This window comes from Canis lupus, chromosome 8 (assembly GCF_048164855.1).
Source record: "Canis lupus baileyi chromosome 8, mCanLup2.hap1, whole genome shotgun sequence".
NCBI lineage: Eukaryota > Metazoa > Chordata > Mammalia > Carnivora > Canidae > Canis > Canis lupus.
The window spans coordinates 45519852-45547187 of NC_132845.1; the positions used below are offsets into that span (position 1 = coordinate 45519852).

At 40.4% G+C, this 27336-nt stretch overlaps 1 protein-coding gene across 1 annotated transcript in view; it reads right to left on the minus strand.

The window, feature by feature from the left end:
* GRIN2A (glutamate ionotropic receptor NMDA type subunit 2A) overlaps nt 1-27336 on the minus strand; it is a 546601-nt gene that overhangs the window by 516900 nt on the left and 2365 nt on the right. The window lies entirely within an intron of this gene.

Here is a 27336-nt window from a genome sequence, read left to right on the forward strand (position 1 = left end):
TCTCTATCTCCACTGCTACCATGACTGTGGTCCCCACCATGTGACATTTCTGCTTCGGGCTGGCCATCACCCCATGCTCTACACCGGAGCTAGCGATCTGACCCTGACCCCGACAGCCACAGAATAAACTTCAAAATCTCAGGCCAGTAAATCGGGTTACAAGACTCTTCTTTACCCACTGACCTCCTTTTTTTCTCCCTACACACCGTCTTTCTTTCCCTACTTTCCAGGCAGGCCAAACTACAGTTCCATCAATCATCCCATAAAGGCAGTTTCAAAATCAAAATCCAAACTAGTTGTAACAACTAAAATTTCTTTCACAGTAAATTCACTTGCTACAAAGCCTGACTTTGGGCTACTTTGGTCTTAACTGTCATACACAGTGTGCCTATCTGTATATTTTTCTATGAATAAGTTAGTATTTTGCATTACTCATGTTAAAAAGAATACCATGGGCCCAATATGGAGTCATTTATGCTAGGGCACGTAACCAAATCGGAGCTTAATAACTAATCTAATTATACTTTCAATCTTCCCTAGAAATGTAGTCGTGACCAGTCAGTAAGGAATTTCCTGGTCAGAAACAGTAAGATTATCTGTCACATGGGCACTCTCTGTCCCCCAAAGAAAGCTGAGGTAATCAACTTACTAAGTCCCTTTGTCCCTAAAAAAAAAGGTGACTTCCCTTGAAATAATCCCTTTTTTCTGGTTATAACATTCGTGTCCTGCCTTTTAAAAACCTTCCCTGGGATCCCTGGGTGGCGCAGCGGTTTAGCGCCTGCCTTTGGCCCAGGGCGCGATCCTGGAGACCCGGAATTGAGTCCCACGTTGGGCTCCCGGTGCATGGAGCCTGCTTCTCCCTCTGCCTGTGTCTCTGTCTGTCTCTCTCTCTGTGACTATCATAAATAAATAAAAATTAAAAAAAAAGAAAAATAAATAAATAAAATCTTTAAAAAAATAAAAACCTTCCCTTTCTGTAGCCCCTTGGAGCTCCCCTCTACTTGCTAGATGGGATGCTGACTGATTCAGGACTTGATTAATAAAGCAAATTAGAACCTTAAAATTTCAGTTGAATTTTTGTTAATACACACAGAGGATGTTATGAAAATATGGTATAAGTACCATATCAAAAATTCCAAATCCTAAAATCAAAAATCCTGAATTCTGAACTACAGCTCACCTTGAGGATTTTGAGTAAACGGGTGTGGGCCTGTAACAGATGTTAGAATTGGATGGGGCCCACAATACCCTTTTTATCTGGTTAAAAGATAAAAAGGATTGCTGGAGAACAAACCATCCTAAAGCTTAGAGGGTTGAAACAACAATCTTTTCTTTAGCTCACACATCTGCAGTTTGGTCGGGTTTCAGCAGAGAGCTTGGCTCTGTTTCAGACAGCATCGGCTGGCATGGGGTGGGGGGTGTTCCACAGGGACTGAAAGACCCATTTCTAGGATGGCTCACTCACATGGCTGGCAAGTGAGGCTGGCCCCTGGCTGAGAACTCAGCTGAGGCTGAGGGGTGGGGGCTTAGGGGCCCTCAGCTTCTTTCCACAGGAGCCTCTCCACCCACCTTTTCCACAGACTGCACTGCATGGGCTTCCTCACAGCATGGCAGTCGAGTTTTAAGAAAGTGTTTGAGGGACAGGAAATAGAAGCCACTCATTTCAAAAGCTGGGCCCAGAAATTGGCACAGCATCACTTCCACCTTATTCTGGTGATCAAGGAGTATAAGGTACACACTGGCTGGCTGGTTTGTGCAAGCACACCCTGAGGGCCCCTGTCAATCACTATCTTGAAAATGTACAGATCCCATCCTTCCTCTATATTCCTATCAAACAGGATATGTAGAAAAACATGATCAGCATTCAAGGTCAGGGACTCCAGGGGTGGCCAACCTGGTACAGCTTCTTTGTAACAAAGAATGCTTGTATGGCAGGCCTTCCTCTCCTTGGAGCGCTGCTGGCCACAGGTAGTTGCTGAGCCAGTTGCTGCAGCATAAAAACTGCTGGTGTAGATCCCAGCAGCGGATGTTATGTCAAGTCTGCTGCTTCTGGGCCTCCTGTAGGTAAGTAAGTTCCCCCAATAAATCACTGTCTCCATCACCATCTCCAGGACATTTTTTTGGTCTCACTCAGTCTTCACACACCCAAGGTATACAGTCTGCAAGAGTGTGGCTGCACAGCAGTCACAGGTCTTCAGGTGAGGAGTGTCACAGAATTTTGGAATCTTGGTTTAAATGGCCACACTACCCCTCCTCATTCTTCCACGAGCTGCTCCAACAGCATCAAGTATGAGACGTCTCTAGCACTCTTGAAAAAGAACAAAGCACCCCTCCTCTGTATTTGCCTACAGTGCTCAGAGAATTTCCTTTTTCACATCAACTTTAATGAGGTATAATTTACATACAATAAAATGCCCCTATTGTAAGTCTACAGTTTGATGGGTTTTGACAAATTGTATACACCTGCGTAAGCACTACCACAATCAAGATACAGATATTTTCATTACCCTAAAAAGTCCCCTCGAGCCCTATAGATTTCTTAAAGAGCTCTGTCAAGGCTCTCCTTGGTTTTGTTTGTTTGTCTCTGGCTAGGAAATATCAAAGAAAAACTGATTAGAAACCACTCTTCTGAATCCGGAAGTACATATAACCATGTATTTGTCAGCTACGGATAGCCACAAAAGTTTGGTAGTTCTGAGTGTTGCTATACTTTGCTCAAAGAGGAGTTAGGTAGAGTGAACAATGACAAATGAGCCCTACTTCTGCGGGCTCATATAAGTTAGATCTGATGATCTCTGGTTAAGGTACTCCAATGGTTTCCTATTGCCTTGAAAATGAAATCTAACCACCTTGTCCCAAATGATGCCACTGTGATCTGGCCTGTAGGAGTCACTATGCTTTGGTCATCTGGCCTTTTTCCAGGTACTCTAAATGTACCATGTACCCCTAGGCCTTTGCATTAGTTGTTTCCCCTTCTTGTCTGTCAGATATCTCTTTGAACGTTACCTCCTCAGAGAGGCTACCCCTGAATTCCTGATCCAAATACATTCCCTTGCATATCACCAAACCAAAAATTCCATATTTGAACAGGGAACACAGAAAGATCTAGATTTCATATCTTCTATCTAGAGTGTTCCTCTACTGTTTTGGCTGTGAGCTCTGTATCTTAGGACTAAGCACCCCTGGTGGCACTCTATTAGTGAAATTGAACTTGTGACACATCATGTGATCATAGCATTGATCAGACTATATTAAAGTTATTGATTTACTTGTCCACCTTAATTTCAGATGGCAAATCCCTTGAGGACATGGACTGGGTCCTGCTCATCGTGCCCTTGCATACATTAAATATGTGTTAAATGACTGAAGGAATAAATGAATAAAAACCCTGTAATTACAGATCTGACCAGTACAGTGTGCGAAGCCACTGTCACTGGTTGAGACTTTGAATTATGTCCTAACAAGAATATTTATAATTCTCCTGGCCTCCTACTCTAGTTGCTACAAGGTTATTTTATGTGTCACTTTGACTAGGCTAAGGATGCCCAGATAGCTGGTATTACAAATACATTTTTTTTGTCTCCTAATATCCAATTTGTGGCCCCTTATTCAGATACCTACACATATATACACAATACCACCAAGCTCTTTTACAAGGTGGTAGTACCATTTTACATTCCCGCTAGCAGTATATAAGAATCCAGTTGCTGTATATCCTCACCAACACTCAGTGTGGTGAGTCTTTCAAATTTTTGCCATTCTATAGGGTGCATGATGACATCTTATCATGGTTTTATATGACATTTCCAATTATGTTGAGTGCTTTTACATGTTTTCATAGGTGATCCCTAGATGAAGTATAACAAGTTAACTTCAAAGACAAAAAAATAAATAAGCGAAAAAAATCACAAAAGAACACAAGCTTTTGAGAGAAAGAGAACTCTCACACATTCTTGGTAGGAATGCAAAATTGTACAACCACTATGGAAAACAGTATGGAGGTTCCTTTAAAAAAGTTAAAAGCCAGAACTACCATAGGATACAGCAATTCCACTTCTATTTATCAGAAGAAAACAAAAACACTAACTTGAAAAGTTATATGCACATTTATGTACATTGAAGCATTATTTACAATAACCAAGATATGGAAGTGACTAAAGTATCCATTAATAGATGAATGGGGAAAGGAGATGTGAATGTATATATATAAAATGTAATATTACTCAACCATAAAAAAGAATAGAATTTTGCCATGGGTGACAACATGGATGGACCTAGAGGGTATTATGCTAAGTGAAATCAGTCAGAGAAAGACGAATACTGTATGACTTCACTCATATATGTAATGGTCTAAAAAACAAAACAACACACACACACACAAAGAAACAGACTCATAGAGAACAATCTAGAGGTATAGAGAACAATCTGATGATCACCAGAGGGAAATGGGGTAGGGGCATGAGCAAAATAGGGGAAAGGGGTTAAAAGATACAAATGTTCAGTTATGTTAACATTAAAAATTAAAAAAATGAAAGCAAATGTTCAGTTATAAAATAAATAAGATACACAATATAATGTTTGGCATAGGAAAGATAATTATATGTGACAACTTTGTATGATGACAGATGGTAGCTAGATTTATCTGGTGATCACTTGGAAAACACACACACACAAGAATACAACTTGTGCTCTGAAACTTCTAAACAATGACTTTAAAGGCCACATGCCTCTGCTAGGTAACTTTGTCCACTTCCTGAAGTTGAAAGGTGTAGTGAACACCTTCCTGTTCCCCAACTCCTAGAGATGAATATGCAATTTCTATCACGCAGTTAGCAAATACACTAGAACCACAGTCCTATATCCAAAATGCCTAACAAAATGGAACCAGATGTAGAGCAAACAACCTGTCATTCTTGCCCGGCTGCCCTCAGCATCATCATATAGACCAAGACTCCAGAGCAATATCTAGAGCTCATCCCACTGATGTGGATATTGTGCAAGTATTTCACTTGGAAATATTTATGGACTGTAAGTGAAATTACTGTGTTAACTATATATTGTCATATACTAAATATATTTCAGAAACTACTATATTTTCTTAAAAGAATCTTAAGTGTTAATTTTTTTCTCAGGTGTTTCTTCCATCTAATCAGCTGAAGATACTTGTGATTTTTTTTAATATGTATTTATTTGGTGGGGGGGCAACTGGTTGGCTCAGTCATTTGAGCATCTGCCTTTGGCTCAGGTCATGATCTCAGGGTCCTGGCATCAAGCCCCATTTTGGGCTCCCTGCTCAGTGGGGAGTCTCCTTCTCCCATTCCTCTTTACCGCCTGCTTGTATGTGTGCTTGCTCTGTCTCTCTCTCAAATAAATAAATAAAATATTTTAAAAAAATAAATAAATAAAAATTAAAAATAAATATTTATTCATTTGGGGCACCTGGGTGGCTCAGCTGGTTGAGTATCTGCCTTCCACTGCCATCCACTCCAGTCCTAACCCTAGCAGGGCGTCTGCTTTTCCCACTTCCTCTGCCCCTACCCTTGCATGTGCACGTTCTCTCTCTCACTCACTCACTGTCTCTCAAAACTTTTTAAAAAAGATTTATTTAGAGAGTGCACACAAGCAGGGGGAGGGACCAAGGGGGAGAGAATCTCAAGCAGACTTCACACTGAGCATGGAAGCTGATGTGGGGCCTGATCTCATGACTCTGAGATCATACCCAAGCTGAAATCAAGAGTTGGCCACTCAACTGACTGAGCCACCAAGGCACCCTGCCTGCGAATTCTTAAGAAAGATTTCAAACTTCTTCAAAGAAGCTTTGACCAGATTCACAGGAGAGGATATTTTTGTTAGAGTTAAGTTATGAAAGGAGAAATAGCTCCAAATCAATTAAAAACAAAACAAAATAGGAATTAAAACAGATTGGATCTTGACAGGAACTCCATGGCTGTGAAATGATGTGGGTTTTGGACAAACACAAACTTGAGGCAGGAACTCGTGACATGAAGCAAGCCATGGCATGTGACAAACTTGTTCTGTAATCAAACTCGGTACATGCCTCATCTGAATGTATTCTTTGAGAGCAATTGTTTCTTCCTGCCACAAGAACAGGACCCTTGTTCAGTTTGGGTCCAGACACGTCTGGCAGGAACAGAGCCATCAGTGACTTGCAACTGTTGTGAGCTGAACTGTATTCCCCCAAAAAGATAAAGCTTAGTCCCCAGTACCTGTGAGTGGGATCTTATTTGGAAAAGAGTCTTTGTAGGTACAAAGTTAAAATGAGAATGTACTAGAAATGGCCTTCAATCTAATTTGACTGGTGTCATCATAAGAAGAAAGAACATGGGGTGCCTGGGTGGCTTAATCAGTTAAGCATCTGTCTTTAGCTCATGTCATGATCTCAGGATCCTGGAAGACTCCCACATCAGGCTCAGCGGGGAGCCTGCTTCTTCCTCTCCGTCTGCCTGCTACTCCTCTTGCTTGTGCTCTCTCCTCTCTATCAAATGAATAAATAAAAATCTTAAAAAAAAAAAAAAAAGAACAAGAAGAAGAGGAAGAGGAGAGAACACACAGGAGGTGCCTGGGTGGGTCAGTCAGTTAAGCATCTGACTCTTGGTTTCAGCTCAGGTCATGATCTCCTGGGTGGTAAGATCAAGCCCCACATAGTGGGCAGTATGCTTGAGATTCTCTCTCCCTGTCTCTCTGCCCCCACCCCTACTTGCCCACATTCTCTATTTCTAAGTAAATAAACCTTAAAAAAAAAAGAGAGAGAGAACACAGAGACATACATGGAAGAAGGCCATGTGACAATGCAGCCAGAGATCCAAGTGATACAGCTACAGCTTAGAACTCCAAGGACTGTTGGCAACCACTAGAAGCTAGGAAAGTATCTCCAGAAGACACCAACACTCCCAACACCTTGGTTTTGGAACTCTGGCCTCCAGAACTGTGAGAGGATAAATTTGTTGGTTAGCCACCCAGTTTGTGGTACTTTGTTATAGCAGCTCTGGGAAACTAATCTACTAGCCAGTGCAAACATGAGCAAGTGAGTGATTAGCCTTTGTTGCTGACATCACTGAGATGTTGGTGTCATGTTTGTTAAAAGTTAACATAGAAAACTGAAAAACACAGGAAAGAAAGTACACAAACCCTATCAACAGTCTTAAGCACTTGAGACTCTGATGTGTCCTGCTAGGTCCTATGTGTGTATATACAGAACTAAGCAAATGTTTTTATTGAGTTAAGATTATACAGTATGCATCATACATTTTTACATATCACAATCATGAATATTTACCAATACAAAGTCCAAAAACCATGAGTATTTTGATAGCCAATGGTTTACTACACCAACTGAATCAGGAAAAAAAAAAAGGAAAGGATAAAAGAAATCCTGCCTTTTCTGGTGTGATGGCTAATTTTATGTGTTAACTTGACTGTTGGGATGCCTGGGTGGCTCAGCGGTTGAGCATCTGCCTTTAGCCCAGGGTGTGATCCTGGAGACCCAGGATCGAGTCCCACATCGGGCTCCCTGTGTGGAGCCTGCCTCTCCCTCTGCCTGTCTCTGCCTCTCTTTCTGTGTGTGTGTCTCTCATAAATAAATAAAATATTAAAAAAAAAACTTGACTGGTAATAGAGTACCCAGATTGAACATTACTTCTAGGTGTTTATAGAACCAATTCCAATCATTCAATCAATCAATCAGTTATGGTTATGTTCCTCTAGAATAATACTACTACCAATAGTAATAATTAGTAATTTCCTAATACACTTGGGAACAAAAATTTCATAAAAGACAAGAAAAAAAAATGTCAACGGGCCTCTATTCTCCAAAGAAGACATACAGATGGCTAACAGACACATGAAAAGATGCGATCCTCGTAACCACTTACCATCAGGGAAATGTAAATAAAAACTAAAATTTGATGTCACCTTATACCTGTCAGAATGGCTAAAATCAACAACACAAGAAACAACTTGTTGGCAAGGATGTGGAGAAGAAGGAACCCTCACGTGCCACTGGTGGGAATGCAAAATGGTGCAGCCACTGTGGAAAACAGTATGGAGGTTCCTCAAAAAGTTAAAAATAGAAATACCCTAAGATCCAGCAATCGCACTCCTGTGTGTTTAGCCAACAAATACAAAAACACTCATTCAAAAGGATATGTGCACCTCTATATTTATAGCAGCATTATTTACAATAGCCGAGATACAGAAGTAGCTCAAATGTCCATCAACTGATGAATGGGTAAAGAAGATGTGGTATAAATAAATATACAATGGAATATTATTCAGTCATAAAAAAGAATGAAATCTTGCCATTTGCAACACACATGGATAGAGCTAGAAAGTATAATGCTAGGTGAAATAAGCCAATCAGAAAAAAACAAATACCATATGATTTCACTCATCTGTGGAATTTAAGAAACAAAACAAAATGAGCAAAGGGGAAAAAGAGAGAGAAACAAAATGAGAAACAGACTCTCAACTATGGAGAACAAACTGATGGTTACTAGAGAGGGTGAGCAGAGGGATAGGTGAAATAGGTGATGGGGATTAAGCAGTTCACTTATCATGATGAGCACTGAGTAATTTATGGAAGGGTTGAATCACTATATTGTACCCTGAAACTAATATAACACTATATGTTAACTAACTGGAATTAAAATTAAAACTTTAAAAAATGGGAATAGGTCTCCAGATAAGGATATTGACAGAATTACAAAGAAAATACTGCATTCCCTATGCTCAGTATTAAGTGAGATGTAAAGCAATAGAGTAGAATGATTTTAAGAGAATTAATTATCAGATTTTTAAAAAATTTTATTAAGGCCCCCAGCCCCGCTCCAGATATTTTTTAAAAATATTGTCCAGAAGCTATGTTTCCATTGAATTATTTAACAGTATATTTCTACGGTATAACCAAAGGAGTTATATATGTGCAGTAATAGTTATCATCAAAGTGTAAATAGAATGTACATGTATGCCTACATCCCTCCCTGCCACTGACCTCCTGTACAAGTCCTGGCATTCACTGCCTAGAGGTAGCTCCACAGTTCCCACGTCCAAGATACTTCTTTTCTAGTTACTATTTTTTAAGTTATTTACACAGTCGTTAATTCACTACCTCTTCTTTTTATCATACATTTTCACCTCAAGACATCCAAAAAGCTTCGAAGTTGCAAAATAAAGACTGAGCTTTGTCCCCAGTAAACAGAGGCACCTTATAAAAAATTCACATGCAGAACTATGGACATAATCCCAAACTGTCCTCCAGGTGTGGAGACAGTAGCAAAGGGCCCCTCTCGGCCCCCTTCCTTTTCGCCCTCTCCTACCACTGCAATGACTCAAGTTCAGAAACTCATCTAACACCAAGGGGTGGATGAACCAAAAATCCAATTTGGTGACTCCACTTTCGTCACTTACTTTCTTTAACAGCTAAAAAAGACTAGGCATTGTAAAATTTGAACGTGTTGATCCTTTACATATACTATATACACCACAAATTAAAACAGAATGCACAGAACACACAAGGATGACGGTTCCTCTTGTCTAACTATAAGCAGATTGGCATTGAGCCCTTGGCACTTCCTTCTCTTCCCTCTTCCCCGAACCAGCACGAACACAATGTGTTCTGCTCAGAGAGGTAGTCTGACCGTTCCATTTCCAAAATATACCACTTTGTGTGAATTTTAACAAAAGGATATTTATAAAATGTGTTATTTCGCTACCTCTGCTTTTAACGTACTTTATGTACTTCCAACCATCTAGAAGAGCTAATATGTTTCAAATAGGGACTTAAGTCTGCCCACTGTGTACACAGCAGTGTAGAATCAACTACACTACTGTGACAATGGTTATATCTGAAGGTGACTTCTGATTAGGGACGTTATAGCCCGGAATCCTTTGATTCCTTTTCTCCAAAAACGACCCACTGAACACGATGTGGTTTTATAATACCATTCCCAAAACCATTTCAGAAGACCATCTTTCTATGGACCCCTAACAACACAAAGTGAATAAAATCTGTTAGGTTACTAACTTTATGGTGGTCTCTGTTGGGGAAACAGAATTACAAATAAAATCTCCTCCCAACCCAGAAATCCTCTCCACCAAAAGTTTTTGAGAAAGAAAACAGCTTTATGACTGAATACGGATTAACCCAAGATGTGATGCTCATCACAGACAATCCACGGAGAGTCTAAAAAGACAGGAAGAAATCTCACCCTGTCTTCCTGGCAACACTTCTCACACCAACCAGATACAACCCATGACTTACATGTTCTAAAGATAAGTGATAATTATGCTCAAGTAAGAGGACCTGACAGCACCATTTGTCACACATAGTCCATCCTAGATTCACCTGGTAAATGAGGTGGCCATCTGGGTGTGCTAATTGGCTTTATCCAGAGGAAAAATAAACTTATTTCGAGCATTTATGACAGAAGGTAGTTTTGCAACTTGGTAGGCGCCCACTGAAGCTAGGCTCCTACCCTCCCACAGAAGCTGGGAGATATGGTGTGAGATCATAGAAAATATATATATTGGTCTCTGCCCCCAGTTCCTGGTACTGAGCTCCTGAAATCCTTTCGTTTCCTAAGTGATAAGAGCACTAGGAACATCTCCTGTTCTAATATTTGTCTTTAACTCTGTCCCTGACACAGAGCTTCTAAAACCCTTGTAAATTCCTAAGTGACTCTGGGTGGCCTCCTGGAGGGCTCTTGCTTGGGGGCTGGTCACCAGAAAGATGAAGCCAAGAGCAGAAGATTGGAAGTCTCAGCCCTATTCCCTATCCAACAGAGGAAATGGAGTTAATCATTGATCATGCCTATGTGAGACAGCCTCCTTGAAATCCCAATAGTGGGGACTTTGGGGAACTTCCAGATTGGCAAACATATCCATATACAGGGAGGGTAACGCAACCCAACTCATGGAGGCAAAAGCTCCTGCTCTTGGGACCCTCCCAGATCTGGTCCTATGTATTTCTTCACCCAGCTATTCAACTGTATCATTTATCGTATCCTTCAATAAACTGGTAAACATAAGTACAGTAATCCCCCCCCTTACCTGCAGGATATATATTCTGAGACCCCCCCACTGGATGCCTGAAACTCAGATAGTATCAAACCCTAAATATATTATGCTTTTTCCTATACACATACACACTTATGATAAAGTTTAATTTATATATTAGGCACAGTAAGAGATGAACAACAATAACTAATAATAACATAGGACAATTATACCAGTAACTGTAATAAAAGTTACGTGAATGTGGTCTCTCTCTCAAAATACCTTAATGTACTGTATTTGCCCTTTTTCTTGGATGACATGAGGGGATAAAATGCCTACATGAGGAGATGAAGTAAGGGGGATGACTGTTGGCATTGTGATGTGCCCTTATGCTACTACTGACCTTCTGAGGATCCCTGAGAAGAAGGATCATCTGCTTCCCTACAGTGGTTGACTACTGGTCACTGAAACTGCTGAAAACCAAGCATTACTGAAAATGCTTCCCTGAATTTTGGGAGCTATTCTGGCAAATACTGGAACCTAAGAGAGAGGAGGTCATAGAAACCTCCGATTTGTGGCCAACTCACACAGGAGTTGTGGGTAACCTGGGGACCTGTCACTTACAGTTGGCATCTTAACTCAGAGGCGGTCTCATAGGACTGAACCCTTAACCTATGGGATCTAATGCTAACTCCAGGTAGACAGTGTCAGAATTGAGTTGAACTATAGGACACCTAACTGGTGTTACAGAATTACTTGGTGTGTGGGAAACCCCACAATTTGGTGACCAAAAAAAAAAAAAAAAAAAGAAAAAAATTTGGTGACCAGAAGTGTCATAAGAGAAGCATTCTGCATGAAAGTAAAGGAAACGAACAGAGAGAGAGAGTTGGAGGGTTTTCTGATACATATGGGCTACCACCCTTGATGGTTGCTTTTCAGAGATGGTTTCCAGGCCCTTGAAGAAGATAATCCTGGATGTACACACACTACAGCAAAGTTAAATGGAATGTATGTTACACACTGGGCAGTGTGTTACATGAAATCTTCTGGTATATGCCAGCAAAACACATCTTGCAATTTCTTCTCTCCCAAGACCCTCAACCCAAAACACAAGCCCCAAGAATCTACTGTTCACAGAGATAGTTTGACAATCCCATTTGCAAGAGATGATATATCTCTCATCAATTTTTAAAAACTGCTTATTGCAAAGCACCTGTGTGGCTCAGACACTTAAGCATCTGACTTCAGCTCAGGTCATGATCTCGGGGTCCTAGGATAGAGACCCATGTCTGCTTCCCTGCTCAGCGGGGAGTCTGCTTCTCCTGCCTCTCCCCCACCTCTCAACTGTGAGCTCTCTCTGTGTCAAATAAATAAATGAAATCTTTAAAAGAAAATAAAAAAACACTGCTTATTGTAGTAAAATATACATAACATTAAATTTACCATGTCTTAAAAAAAAAAAAGGGAGTGGGGAGAGCCTGGCTGGTTCAGCCAGTGGAACATGCAACTCTTGATCTCAGGGTTGTAAGTTTGAGCCCCACACTGTGTATACACATTACTTAAAAATAAAATCTTTAAAATAATTGATCACATAAACATTTTAAAATCTCCAGTCCAGTGGCATAAAGTGAATTCACATTCTCATGCAACCATCACCAGCATCATCTCCGGAACTTTTTACCATCCCAAACTGAAATGCTGTACCCAGTCAACAAGAATTTCCATTAGCACAGTTCCCTCCAGCCCCTCATAACCACCATTCTACCTTCTATCTCTATGAATTTGATTATTCTAAATACTTCATATAAGTGGAATCATATAATATTCCCACCAATTTTCTTTTCCTTTTTTTTTTTTTAAAGATTTTATTTACTTATTCATAAGAGACACACAGAGAGAGGCAGAGACGCAGGAAGAGGGAGAAGTAGGCTCCCTGCAGGGAGCCTGATGCAGAACTCGATTCCAGGACCCCGGGATCACGAACCTGAGCCCAAGGCAGACCCTCAAACGCTGAGCCACCCAGGCGTCCCATTCCCACCAATTTTCAAAAGCTATTTATAGGAGGGGAAAAGCTATTTAAAGGAGCTCCTTTGGTGGTTCAGTTGGTTAAGTGTCTGACTCTTGATTTTGGCTCAGATCTTGACCTCAAGGCTGTGAGTTCAAGCCCTGCATTGGGCTGTACACCTAACATGAAGCCTACCTAACAAATAAAGTAAATTTTTAAAAAAAGCTATTTACAGAACATTATTCTATCATTTCTAATTTTAGATCAAACACTTCTAAACATCCAGAAAGACTCGCTATTTCAAATAAGGACTGACTTATACACTACATATATACAGTACCGTTAAATAAAAGTGCACGCACTGAGCAATGGTTACAGCTGAGGTATCTTCTAAATGTGACCATTTGGGCCTTGAAATTCCTTCCTGACTTCCTTCTCTCCACCACAATTCAGTGGACAAGTACAAGCTTAGAGGTGGTTGAATAAATTCATATCCAAAAGTCATTTACAGAAAATAGGTTTCCCTGTACATTTCAACACAAACCGTACAAAATGTGCTAGTTTTTCTAAGTCTACTTTGCCATATTTTGGTGACCTCTTTACATCTAGAGACTAGATAGCATAAAATGAGGACTCATTTGTCTATTATACACCACTAGGTACACAGCAAAATAAGATGCACATAACATCCAAATACAGATTTGTCTGAAACTATCCAAATATGGACGTATTAGCATATCACTTTTTGTATTTCTTTTCCTCCTCAAAACTACTAAACAGGTATAGACAGTAGTATACTACTCACAGAGGTAGTTTAGCAATTAAATTTCTAAAAGGCAATATTTCCTATGAATTTTAGCACAAAGATACGTACATATTGATAGTTCACTACTTCTACTTTATTTTTTATTTTTTATTTTATTTTTTTTTTTTTTCACTACTTCTACTTTAAACATATGGCATTGGACACTGCAAAACATCTACACAGACTAGCTGTTTCACACAAGGACTACGTTTGTCCACTATATAGAGAGCAGTCCTGAGTAAATCGCACACATATAGCAACCTTTATAATCTAAAAGCATCTTCTACGTAATCTGAAAGTATCCTTTAGGTTCTGAGCTAGAACCCTTTATTCTTCTCTCTCCCCCCCACCAACCCAGTGTGTGGTACATGTTAGATGGCTGATTTGCACAAGCACACCCTGAATGCCCCTGTTAATCGCTATCTTGAGAATGTATGGATCCTGTGCTGTCTATATTCCCATCAAACAGAATATGTAGAAGAAAGTGTCATTCAGCTTTCAAGGTCAGGGGCTCTGGGGGTGGCTAACCCAGAGCATCTCCTTTGAAACAAAGAATGCCCAGATGGCAGGCCTTGATCTCACTGGAATGCTGGCCATGCAAGAAGGGAAAAGGCTACAGATAACTAACAAGGCTAATTGCTACACTATAAAACTTGCTACATGTAGATCTCAGCAGCAGATGTTTTTTCCAGTCAGATACTCCTGGTACCTAAGTTCCCCCAATACATGTATGTCTTCATTGCAGTCTCCAGGTCATTTCATAGGTCTTGTTGGGCCATCACCCACCCTTGACATAGACTCCAATGGAGTGTGGCTCTAAGTAGGCTATAAATGCTCAAATTCTCAGGAGACAGTCTTTCCTAGGAACTTTAACACAAAGCATACAAAATGTATTAGCCTAACATCTATATTCTAGTCATAAACTGCCAACCTCTTTAACATCCACAAAGACTAGATGCTGTAAACTAGGACTTGCTTGTCCATTACAGGCGCTGTTACACACACAGCAATGCAGAGCATAATGTTTGAACCAGAGGGATAATGGTTAATCCTAAGTATAAATACACTTGCATAGAGGCCTTTATATTTGCTTCGTCTGTCTTCTCCACCAAACTAGTGCCCAAACAATGTGTACTTAAGGAAGTGGTTTGGCCATTCCAAAACAAACAAGCGGTATTTCTTATTGTTAACCTTAACAACAACAACAACAACAACAAAAAAAAAAAAAAAAAGAAAAGAAAAGAAAGAAAAAAGAAAAGAAAGCCCTAGCCAGTGATTTCAACAGCAAAATAGGTTTACTCAGGAATAGCAAAGAATTGCAATCCAGGACATGCATGCTACAGCAAAACCATGGGCAAATCTGAGCCAAAAAAGGAGAAGAACATTATTCCCTGGAGAAGAACGGGGAATTGGGAGGGATTGTTTTGAAGAAAGTCCACTGGAGAAAAGCAAGAATTCAGGGTGAGGACAGATTCTCATTGGCTGAGTGGCTGTGACAGTCTATTGCTTATATAGGAGAGGCAATCACGTCTTTTCCTGTTGGGGCTTCTAATTGATGAGTCTTTCCTATTGACAATTCTTCCCCTCCAGTAATCGACCCAGAGTGGTACTGAAGCCAACATCCATCTTGTTAATTCAGATGAAAGAATGAACACTGGAGGCTACTGAATGAACTAGCAGGCCTAGGTTCATGAGGCAGGCATGCTTGCTTAGGATTCAAGGAAACATGAAGGAATGCAACCCCACTAGTTTACCCATGTGTAGGTAATTAACTGGCACTACCCTAAAGATATAATCACCACATGTACCTAATAAAATTTCTTTTTTTTTTCAAAGATTTTATTTATTTATTCATGAGAGACACGGAGAGAGCGAGAGAGGCAGAGACACAAAGGAGAAGCAGGCTCCATGCAGGGAGCCCGATGCAGGACTCGATCCCGGGACTTCAGGATCATGCCCTGGGCCGAAGGCAGGCACTAAACCGCTGAGCCACCCAGGGATCCCCCCCCTAATGAAATTTCTAACCTAATGGGCAAAGATATTTTTCAGATTCCAAGTTTCTTTTCCTTTATTATTTTTTAAATTTTTATTTTGAGAGAGAGAGAGATAGAAAGTGCAGGAAGGGTGGGGAGGGGCAGACAGATGGGGAGAGAACCTTAAGCAGACTCTGCACAGAATGCAGAGCGCGACTTGGGGCTCGGTTTCATGACCCTGAGATCATGACGTGGGCCAAAATCAAGTGTGGGATGCAAAACAGACTGAGCCACCCAGGTGCCCCCAGATTCCAAGCCTCTTGAGATAGAACAGACCTTTTTGTGACCAGATGAAGTGGCACCAGGAGTTACTAAGTAACATCTACTAACATGACTTTGTGGGCCTCCTATCAACATGGGACTCAGGAGACCATTGCCCTAAACTGTGCCTTTAAAATCAGGACTTCCTTCACTAAATCCTTCTTCTGGGTGGCACCACACCAATAAACAGCTTTCTACACTGCCAAAGCTCAGCGACAGTTTGGCTTTTTTATTGGCTTGCGGTGCATCAGGTTGACCAACCCTCCTTTTGTCCAGTTAGGGGATGAGCTCTCCTGTCTAGCTTCTTGCCTCCCTTTTAGTGAAGTTTCATTTTCATATTATACATTTGAACCAAAAAAATTTACGTAATGAATTATTGTACAAACTTCAGCCTTAACATATATCAGGCAGTTCTGGGCGTCTAAATAGAAAAGATAATTTAAGAAAAAGTACTAAGCACTGTCAACTGTACAAGGTGAGGAATAAAATATTACACACAGAACAATGGCTTTAATGTGATAGCATTTCCTGAATACAGCCGGCCTGACATAGAAGCTTCCTTTCTTTTTCCTCGCACCCTTTGGCTTCACGTCCTCTAACCTAGGCGTGAACACAGAGGTGTGTAACACCTGACGTCGCTTCTAGAGGTCACCTAACAAGGCCTAGAGGTAGCAGAAACTTTCTTTTAAAAGGCTGGGGATGGGGCAGCCCATCCCAAGGGGTTTAGCACCTGCCTTCAGCCCAGGGCCTGATCCTGGAGAACCAGAATCAAGTCCCAAGTCGAACTCCCTGCATGGAGCCTGCTGCTCCCTCTGCCTGTGTCTCTGCCTCTCATAAATAAGTAAATAAGTAAATAAGTAAGTAAGTAAGTAAATAAATAAGGTGGAATAAATATTTTAAAAAAATAAAATAAAAAAATAAAAGGCTGGGGATGGGGGACAGGAGAGCCACTTTATCCTCTTTCGGGCACAGACCTTCTGTAATCAGCCAGCAGAGGCTCCCAAGGGGGGCAGCCCTGCCCACAGGCCCAGGGCGCTGCCTTCGGCCACCACCTGCGGCCACCAACGGTTCCAGCTCCTGCTGCCATGTGGTCTGTGCACCTGCTGCTGGAAGGTCTCACCCACACGGTCTGGGATGGGGGTCATTAGCCTGATAGAGGTGGCCAGCTGGCGGCCCAGGCCCGCGCTCCCCTACCACTCTGCGTTCCTGAGTCTCTGGTCCACGTTCCCTGCCACTGACGACCACGTGTGTCCCTGGCGGCCCAACTGCGACCTGCCACCGCAGGTCCCTGGCGGTGGGATGGAGGGGTGGCCACCGCAGGCCTCGCATCTCCCCCTCATCCCGGTGCCTGTGCCCCCAAATGGGCATCCCTATTGTTCCTTTTTTAACTGCAGTGGAGCAAACACAATCCGCGGAAGTTGTTAGCACTGAATGACCTTGTGTTTCCACCCCACATTTTGGAGTCACTCTGGATTGGCAGGATCTGAGTCACTGCACTGGGGAAGTGAAAGGAAGCGAAGCTGGCATCCATGTGGTCAGAGCAGATGAAGGAATCAACACGCAAGGTCACACTGTCCCCAGGCTCGGCAGGGCCTGCCAAGGAACTTGTAGGGCTAGGTTCAGCAGATAGGAATGCTTGCATATTCAAAGAACATGTAGGAATGCAACCCCACGAGCTCAGGCCTATCAAAGCCCTTTAGGCAGCTTACCCACTTATAAGTAGCTCATCAGCACCACCCTAAAGATAGCATCAGCACAGTGTACCACTTTGACATTTTTAACCTAAAAAAACCAAAGCTATTTGTCAGATTCCAGGTCTCCTGTGATGGAACACACCTTCCTGCGACCAGATAAAGTGGTACCAAAAGTTATTAAGTAATATCTACTAACAGGATTTCAGGAGCTTCTCATCAATAGCATTTACCTTCTCAGGAGATCCATGCCCCAAATTATGCCCTTAAAAACTCTCACTTGCAAACTATGGGGGAGTTTGGGACTTTTAAGCATTTACTCCCATTCTCTTGGGTGATACCACGCCAATAAATGACCTTTCTTCACTTCAAAAGCTCAGTTGTCAATTATTATTGGTGTACTGAGCAACAGGAGGCAGTGGGGGTCAAGGAGGTTCTCATTTGGTTCAGTTACAGGAACACTATTTTGTGATGGCTAACTTTTTCTAGATTTTGGGTACTTTGGATTTTTTTTTCAAAGATTTTACTTATTCATGGAGACACACAGGGAGAGAGAGAGACAGACAGAGAGACAGAGACACAGGCAGAGGGAGAAGCAGGCTCCATGCAGGGAGCCTGATGTGGGACTCGATCCCATGACCCTGGGACCTCATCCCGAGCCAAAGGCAGATGCTTAACTGCTGAGCCACCCAGGCCTCCCAACTTTGGATTTTTTCCTGTTACTTGCAAAACAAATAAAATCTGCAAAACAGATAAAAATCTGTCTTCCTGGAACAACTTCCCTTTTAGAACACTTCCCTTTTTGAGCAACTTCCCATGAATCCATCATTTGGCAATTACTGTCAAAATCTGACATACAGAGAGCATTTAGCTGAAGACTTTTTTCACTCATATGTCCTTAATTTCTAGAACTAGGAGGGCAAGACTGAAAAGATATTGATTATATGAGAAAAAAAGGAGGGCATCATTTCATGTCCTCTGATTAGCAATTGATTAAGTAAATTATGTCAACACAACAGTACACAGTACAGGTTTTAAGAATGAACTAGCTCTACACTGATGTGGAAAGAACATATTATATCTTGATTAATAAAAGGTAAGATGAGCCCATTCATGCAATAATAAAAACTCTAAATTTGTGTTTATGTATAGAAGTGTGTGCATGTAAATAGGAAAAAGTCTGGAAAGCATGTTAAGAAGGTTAGAGTAGGGATGTGGTTAAGCTCAGTTGTGAGTAAGGGATCTCAGGGGCACCTGGGTGGCTCAGTGGTCTGCCTTTGGCTCAGGTTGTGATCCCGAGGTTCTGGGATCAAGTCCCACTTTGGGTACCCCGCAGGGAGCCTGCTACTCCTTCTGCCTATGTCTCTGCCTCTCTCTCTGAGTCTCTTATGAATAAATAAATAAAAATCCTTAAAAATAAAAAAAGAAGAAGGGATTTCAATGTTGATTGTATAGAATGCTATATGCTTTGCATTTCATAAGGATGTATATGAATAATAACTGGGTACTTTTAAAAAATCAAAATCATATCATGTACTTGGGGTAGTTTTAAAATATGCCTCCAGGGGCACCTGGGTGACTCAGGTGGTCAAGCCTTTGACTCTTGATTTCAGCTCAGGTAATGAATGATCTCAGTCAGAGTTGCGAGATCAAGCCCCGTGTTGGCTCTGGCTCTGTGCTTGGGTGTGGAGCCTGCTTAGGATTCTCTCTCCTTCTGCCCCTCCACCTCCACCTCTCTCCCTTTTTCTCTCAAACAGACAAACAAAAAGAAACAAAACAAAACAAAACATGTCTACACATTCTAGAATATTCTTCCATTTAAGTGGTAAAATTTAATTCCCTTCCTCATGAATATCAGATGTTCCAGGTAACTTGTACTTTCCTGCATAGACCTGGAATCAACTATTTCTCCAAGAAGCTCTGGTTTCTTGCAGTGGGAAGTAATATATACAATGAACACTGGGAGAGTCAGTTGCCACTAGGTTGGTCTTTTTTCTTGGCTTTTCTGTGGGGAAATTTAGAAATACATTATTTCTTTTTGTTTTCAAAAGAATTATAAATTCACAGTGTACAAAAAAGCTATTCGGATGAAGGTGCTTTTATGATGTAGATGAATAGACAATACCGCATTTTCAATGGTATTTTTAAAGTTTAGTTGCTAAGGACACACCATCAAATAATTTTTTCTTGTGGTAATGAATCTTCTATTTTAGTTAGAAAGACAGAAACAATTATTCTCTCTTTTTCTAATATAGTTACTTGTCTCTGAATCATTCAAATTAAATTGAGCTGTTGCATAACCAAAATTAGTATCTTTTTTGGTCTAGCTAAATATTTTTAAAATAATATTTTTGAGACGGAAAAGTAAAAAGAACAAAAGTATTCTACAATCCCAGCACTCAGAAGATTACTATTACTATTTTTAATAAAAATTATACATACACATGATAGACAGTACTTGTCAAAGTATTAACTATTTATGGATTGAAAGATTCAGTACTTTTAAGAGTCTCATGCTCTACCGACTGAGCTAGCCGGGCTGATTCAGTACTTTTAAGATGTCAATTCTCCCGTATTTGTCTATGTATTCAATATAGTCAAAATCAAAATCAGTGTACTTCTTTTTTTATATAAAGTAACAAGTGGATTTTATATTTTTATGAAAATGAGAAGGACCCAGGATAGGCAAGTGGTTTTGAAAAAGAAAAACAAACTTGGAGGATTTATACCCTCTAAATTTGAGACCTATTATAAGGCCATAGTAATCAAAACCATAGGATGCTGGCATGAGGATAAATATATAAATCCATAGGTACACATAGGGAGTCCAGAAACAGATCCATATACATATGGTCAATTGCATTTGATAAAGGTGCAGAGTAATTCAATGAGGGAATAGTGTTTTCAACAAATGTTACTAAAACAAGAAAAAACAGTATGAACAAAAGAATGACCCTTGATCCTAACCTCACACCATCTACAAAAATTAATGGAAAACTGATCTAGAACTAAATATAAAAACTATAGCTATGGGGTGCCTGGGTGGCTTAGTGGTTGAGCATCTGCCTTTGGCTCAGGGCATGATGCTGGGATGGAGTCCCTCATCGCGCTCCCTGCAGGGAGCCTGCTTCTCCTTCTGCCTATGTCTCTGCCTCTCTGTATCTCTCATAAATAAATAAAATAAAATCTTTTTTAATAAAGCTATAGCTATAAAATGTCTAAAAGAAAACATAGGGGATCCCTGGGTGGTGCAGCGGTTTGGCGCCTGCCTTTGGCCCAGGGCGCGATCCTGGAGACCCAGGATCGAATCCCACGTCGGGCTCCCGGTGCATGGAGCCTGCTTCTCCCTCTGCCTGTGTCTCTGCCTCTCTCTCTCTCTGTGTGTGACTATCATAAATAAATAAAGAAAAAATAAAAATAAAAAATAAAAGAAAACATAGGAGTGTATCTTTGTAACCTTGATTGCCTGCATTCGGTGAACTATGGATGACTGACCATATCTGACCCACTACCCATTTTTGTAAATAAAATTTTATTGGAACACAGCCATGCTCATTCAATTATGTACTGCCTATAGCTGCTTTCACACTACAATAGCTGACTTGAGCAGTCGTAACAGAGATCATATGAACCACAAAGCCTAAAATATTTACTTTTTGGCCCTTAGAGAAAAACTTTTGCTGACCTTTAAAGTTAATGTATATTTATTATATATATTTAGCAGTTCCACTCCCAGGTAGGAAAAAGAAAAAAAACATATTCCCTGAAAGACTTAAACACAAATGTTCAGAGCAACTTTATTCATAATAGATAAAACTGGAAACAACTCAAATGCCTATCAGCAGGTAAATGGATAAACAAAGTGCAGTTCATCCATACAATAAAATGCTATTCCCCATTAAAACAGAAAAAAAAAAGTATTAAACACACAGCACATAGATGAATCTCAAAAATATTATGCTGGGGGCACCTAGGTGGCTCAGTGGTTGAGTGTCTGCTTTTGGCTCAGGTCATGATCCCAAGGTCCTGGGATTGAGTTCCGCATCTGGCTCCCTGCAGGGAGCCTGCTTCTCCCTCTGCCTGTGTCTCTGCCTCTCTCCGTATCTTTCATTAATAAATAAAATCTTTTTTAAAAATTATGCTGAATGAAAGATATAAAAGAGTATACACCATGTAATTCCATGTATATGAAGTTCTAGAATAGGAACAATGAATATATTTTGATTGAAAGCAAATCAGGGGTTTCCTGGGATGGGGAATCAGAGTTTGGGGGTGACTGCAAAGGATACAAGGGAATTTTGGGGAGGAGAATATTCTTGACAATGGTGGTGGTTACATTTCTCAGAACTCACTGTAATTTAAAATGTGTATTTTATGTTATTTTTATGTTCATAAAGTTGATTTTAAAAGTAAAAAAATGGGACGCTTGGGTGGCTCAGCGGTTAAGCGTCTGCCTTTGGCCCAGGACATGATCCTGAGTCTGGGGATCAAGTCCCACACTGGGCTCCCTGCATGGAGCCTGCTTTTCCCTCTGCCTGTGTCTCTGCCTCTCTCTCGCTCTGTGTCTCTCTTGAATAAATAAAATCTTTAAAAATAAAAAAATAAAAAACAAATAAAATAAAAGTAAAAAAAAAAAGTGAATGAATCAAACTTGAAATTCATACCATAGAAACAAATATTAAAGTCTCACTTAGTACAACACTTGTAATAATCTATGCAGAAACATATTTAAGTTCTGAAGCCTACTTCTGATATAATAAGCACCTTAGAGATTAACCTTGATCCCCTTGATCCCCTTGAATAAATGGTTAGGAATGTTCTGAGTAGGTTTGTGCTAGTTACCAACTGACAAGCATAAAATAACATAAATGTTTTGGGTTCTTTTTTTTTTTTTTTTTTTTTTTTTTTGATGTTTTGGGTTCTGCTGTAAAGATTTCCCATCAAACACACTGCAGATCAGAGACAGGAGAAGTAAATGGTAAACAGGCAGACATGTAACAGTCAGTCTTCCTCCTAGGGAGGGCCATAATGCTATAAAGACTCTCTCAAATCAGGAGAGGGAAAAAGAAAAGCTTCACAGAGTCCACATTCTAGTGCGGCTTTATCATCAATAGTCACACAACCATGGAGGATGTCCAGGGAACCAACACCTAGTATCGTTGCCTGTTTGCACAGTTATTAGCCTGTGGATGTTTCCATAAACTTTGCCATCAAAGACACCTTACGTTCCTAAACATCTTTGTGGCATCTTTGTGGCATCAAAGACACCTTACGTTCCTAAACATCTTTGTGGGCATCTTTTAATCACAGCACCCTCCCCAACTCTGATACCCATCTGTGGTGAATGCCCTAAAATGAGAACTTTGACAGGAATGGAATAATTTCAGAATTGGCAGGCTGAATGCATCCTAAACATATCTAAGCTCTTTCCATTTTAGTTGCTAAATGGATCATCCTTTATCAAGATTAGACTTGGATTATGTATGATTTGTTGTCTGTGAAGTCAGTAGGAAAGCACAAGTGTAGGAAAATTCTGTGGTCCTAATAGCCTTGTATTGATTCTATTTTCTGCTCTGTATTTCATCTATCTCTGCTCCGATTGTTATTATTTCTTCCTTCTGGTGGCTTTTTTTTTTTTTAAGATTTTATTTATTTATGAGAGACACAGAAAGAAAGAGAGAAGCAGAGACACTGGCAGAGGGAGAAGCAAGCTCCACGCAGGGAGCCCAATGTGGGACTCGATCCCAGGACCCCAGGATGACGCCCTGGGCCGAAGGCAGGCGCTAAACCGCTGAGCCACCCAGGGATCCCTAGCTTTTGGTTTTAGTTTAGGAACTTTTTCCAGTTCCTTAAGGTGTAAAGTTTGGTTATTTATTTGAGATCTTTCTTCTCACATAGGCATTTAGATCTCTAGATTTTTCTCAGAACCCTGTTTTCTCTGCAACTCCCCTCTCCCTCTCCCCGCAACCCCTAAGTTTTGGTTATTGTGTTTTCATTTTCACTCATGTCAAAGTATTTTCTGATTTCCTCTTTGGCCCATTGGTTGTTTAAGAACATGTTGGTTAAGTTGTACATACACGGGTGCTTTTCTGGTTTTCCTTCTATTACTGATTTCTAGTTTTATTTCACTGTGGCCAGAGGAGATCCTTTTGTGATTTCAATCTTTTTCAATGTTTCTAAGACTTGTATTGTGGCCTAACATCTGGTCTGTCCTGGAGAACTGTTCCGTGTGCATGTGAAGGTGATCATTTTCCTGTTTTGATATGGGATATCCTTCACAGGTCTGTTAGGTCTGGTTAATTTATACTGTTGTTCAAGCCCTCTATTTCCTTACTGACCTTCTTTCAGTTGTTCTAACCATTGTTGAAAGTGGCATCTCCCGTGACTGTTGCAGAATTGTCTATTTCTCCCTTGTGAGTGAATATGTTTATGACTGGATGGACCGATCTTTTTATTAATATTTAATATCCTTCTCTGTCTCTTGAAACAGTTCTTGACTATAAATCTATTTTGTCTAATATTGGTATAGCCACCCCACATGCTCTTTTGGTTGCTGTTTGCCTGGAATTACCTATTTTCAATCTACTTGTGTCTTTAGATCTCAGCTGAGTCTCTTAGCATATAATGGGGTCATGGTAATGGTTGTTTTTTAATCTATTCTGTCAAACTAGCTCTACTTTTTTTTCCCCTAAGATTTTACTTATTTATTTAGAGAGACTGAGCGGGGGGGGGGGGGGGGGGGAGCCGAGGGAAGATAGAGAGTCTGAGCAGACTCCCTGCTGATCATAGAGCCCAATGTGGGGCTTAATCTCACAACCCTGAGATCATGACCTGAGCTGAAAACAAGAGTTGGACACTGAACGGACTCAGCCACCCAGGTGCCCCAATCTATCTCTACCTTTAGAGAGTTTAATCCATTTACATTTAAAGTAGCTACTGATAAGGAAAATCTTATTGTTCTCCATTTGCTATTTCTCTCTTTTTTTCTTGTCATTCTTCAGTATCTCCAATCCTGCCTTCTTCTGTTTACATGATTTTTTTATAGTGTACCTTTTTTTTCCATTCTCATTTCCTTTTCTCTGAACATGTTAAACGTTATTGTCTTACTAGTTACCCTGGGAGATTATAGACTCTTAAACCTATTACAATCTATTTTGCATTAATATCACCTTAACTTCAATAGTACACAAACCCTGCTTTTATACAGCTCCTTCCCTCCCCTTGTATCTCAACACAAATTTCATCTTTACATATTGGCTTTATCTAAAGTCAACTGATTTGTAGCTATCATTAAATCTACAAAATATATTCACAACAAAATCTAGAATGGTATTTGATCAAACAACTGAGCACACAGCCTTGCCAAGTAGACACATAAATTTTAACCATCACAATAATCATACTAAAAACAAAAAAACAAAAAAAACTTCAAGATAATAATAAATTGTCTAACTCCAGAAATGTTCTTCAGTCTACAGTATTGAGAACCATATATAATCCTGACTTCTTTTTTTTTTTTTTTAAGATATATTTATTTTAGAAAGAGAATGAGAAAGAGCATGCACAATGCACACAAGGGGAGGGGCACAGGGAGAAAAGAATCTCAAGCAGACTCCCCCTGAGCATAGCCCCTGATGTAGGGCTTGAGTTCACCACCCTGAGATCATGACCTGAGCTAAAATTACCAGTCGGATATTCAGATATTTAACCAACTTAGCCACCCCAGCACCCTTATAATATTGACTTCAGACGTTGTATTTTATGGCTGCTAAAATTCTCCAGTAGATAAAGTAGTAACAATTTGTATGTTTTTTAAATATTTTTTTCTTAATTATGTAGGCTCTACACCCAGTGAGGCTCAAATCGACAACTTAGACATTGAGAAGCACTCTCCACCAACTGAACCATCCAGGTACCCCAACGTGTATGTTAAGGTAGGAATGTTGACAGATAGGTTAGGAAAAAGGCAAAAAAAACTGGTTTTTAGTAGTGCCCATTTAGTAATCACATGAATAGCTCTCCACAAAAAAATAGTGATAAACATTCATTGAGCACCTACTGTGTGTTAAATGCTTTATTATAGGCTTTACATGGATTTAATCCATGTAATTTAATCCATGCAACAATTCTAAACGGTTGCTTCCCCCCCCCCTTTTTCTAAGAGGTAACTTTTTACTATATTTCTTGTATTGGTAATTTCCACTTTACAGATAAGGAAACTGAGGTATAGCTTAGAGTACAATCAAGAAAATAGAAACCACTGCAGAAATGTCAAGCATAATGTTATTTTGTGCAGAGAATTTGGTGCTTAAAATTCTTTAGGAGGAAAAAAGCCTTTGGAAGGGCCAGAGGGGTGACTGTTACATTGGTTTTATTTGAGCCACAGCTTCTATGTTCCAAGGAGTAGGGAAGCTGATGCTGTTGCTGCCAAAAAAGTTCAGAAAAAAACACATTTGATTGTCACAGCTGCCTTATATCACTGAAGCAGGGACTGGCAGGGAAGAGAGCCAAAGCCCAAGCAAAATATACAGAATGGCAATTTGTCTTTCTTCTACTTTCCAAAACTCAGAAAGCGTTGTCCTACTTGGCAAAATGACAATAAATACAGAGCAGTGGCCATGGGGCATCTGGGAAACGCAGCTCCCAGGATTCTAGCCGTGGCCCTGGGATTGCTGAGAGGGGTATGAGAAAGAATGCTAGTATTAATTTTCTATTGTCCCCGTAACCAATCACTACAAATTTAGTGGCTTAAAACAATGCTCAGTTGTCGTGTCACAGTTTTATAAGTCGGAAGCCCAGTGGACTCAGCCTGTAGAGCATGTAACTCTTGATCTCAAGGTCGTGAGTTCACGTCCCATGTTGTGCATACAGCTTACTTTAAAATAAAAAAAAAAAAGGCACACAATTATACTATTACCCTAAATGGACATGACATTTCTAAAGGCTACTTCTCACTCTTTGAATTAAGTCCAAATTCTTTATCTGGCTCCAATTCACTTGCCTCCCATACCCTCTCTTTTTTTCTCAGCAACCCTATGTATACTCTTCAACTATATTGAAAATCATTTTTCCAAAACAAAAACAGTTGTGCAAGGATTGGCGCTGGTTTGCATTTTTCGCCCATTTCCTTAGTGTTTGACCTCAGATCATCGGATTCTCGTGTCTGTTTCTGCCTTTGTAGATGTTGCAATAGCACCTAACACTTTTCCAGAAATTTCTAGAAAAATCCACTGAACACACCTGAGACCACTGGAACGAAAATGGGAAAAAAAAAAAAAGGGGGGGGTAAGGGGGACAAATAACGTCTATTAAAAAAAAATAGTATTGACTTTGCGGACACCCTCCCCCCCTTCCAGAATCCCTGGACCTGGTTTTGGGAACCCACTGGGTACTTTATTGTGCTCATGACCCAGCCTGCTGGAATGTCAGGCCTCCTCTCCTTTTTCTCGTGGCCAGTGACTGTTCCAAGGCAGGGCAGCTCTCTCTTGGCGACCAGAAGGGCTTTACCGCACAACTGACCCTTGTTCG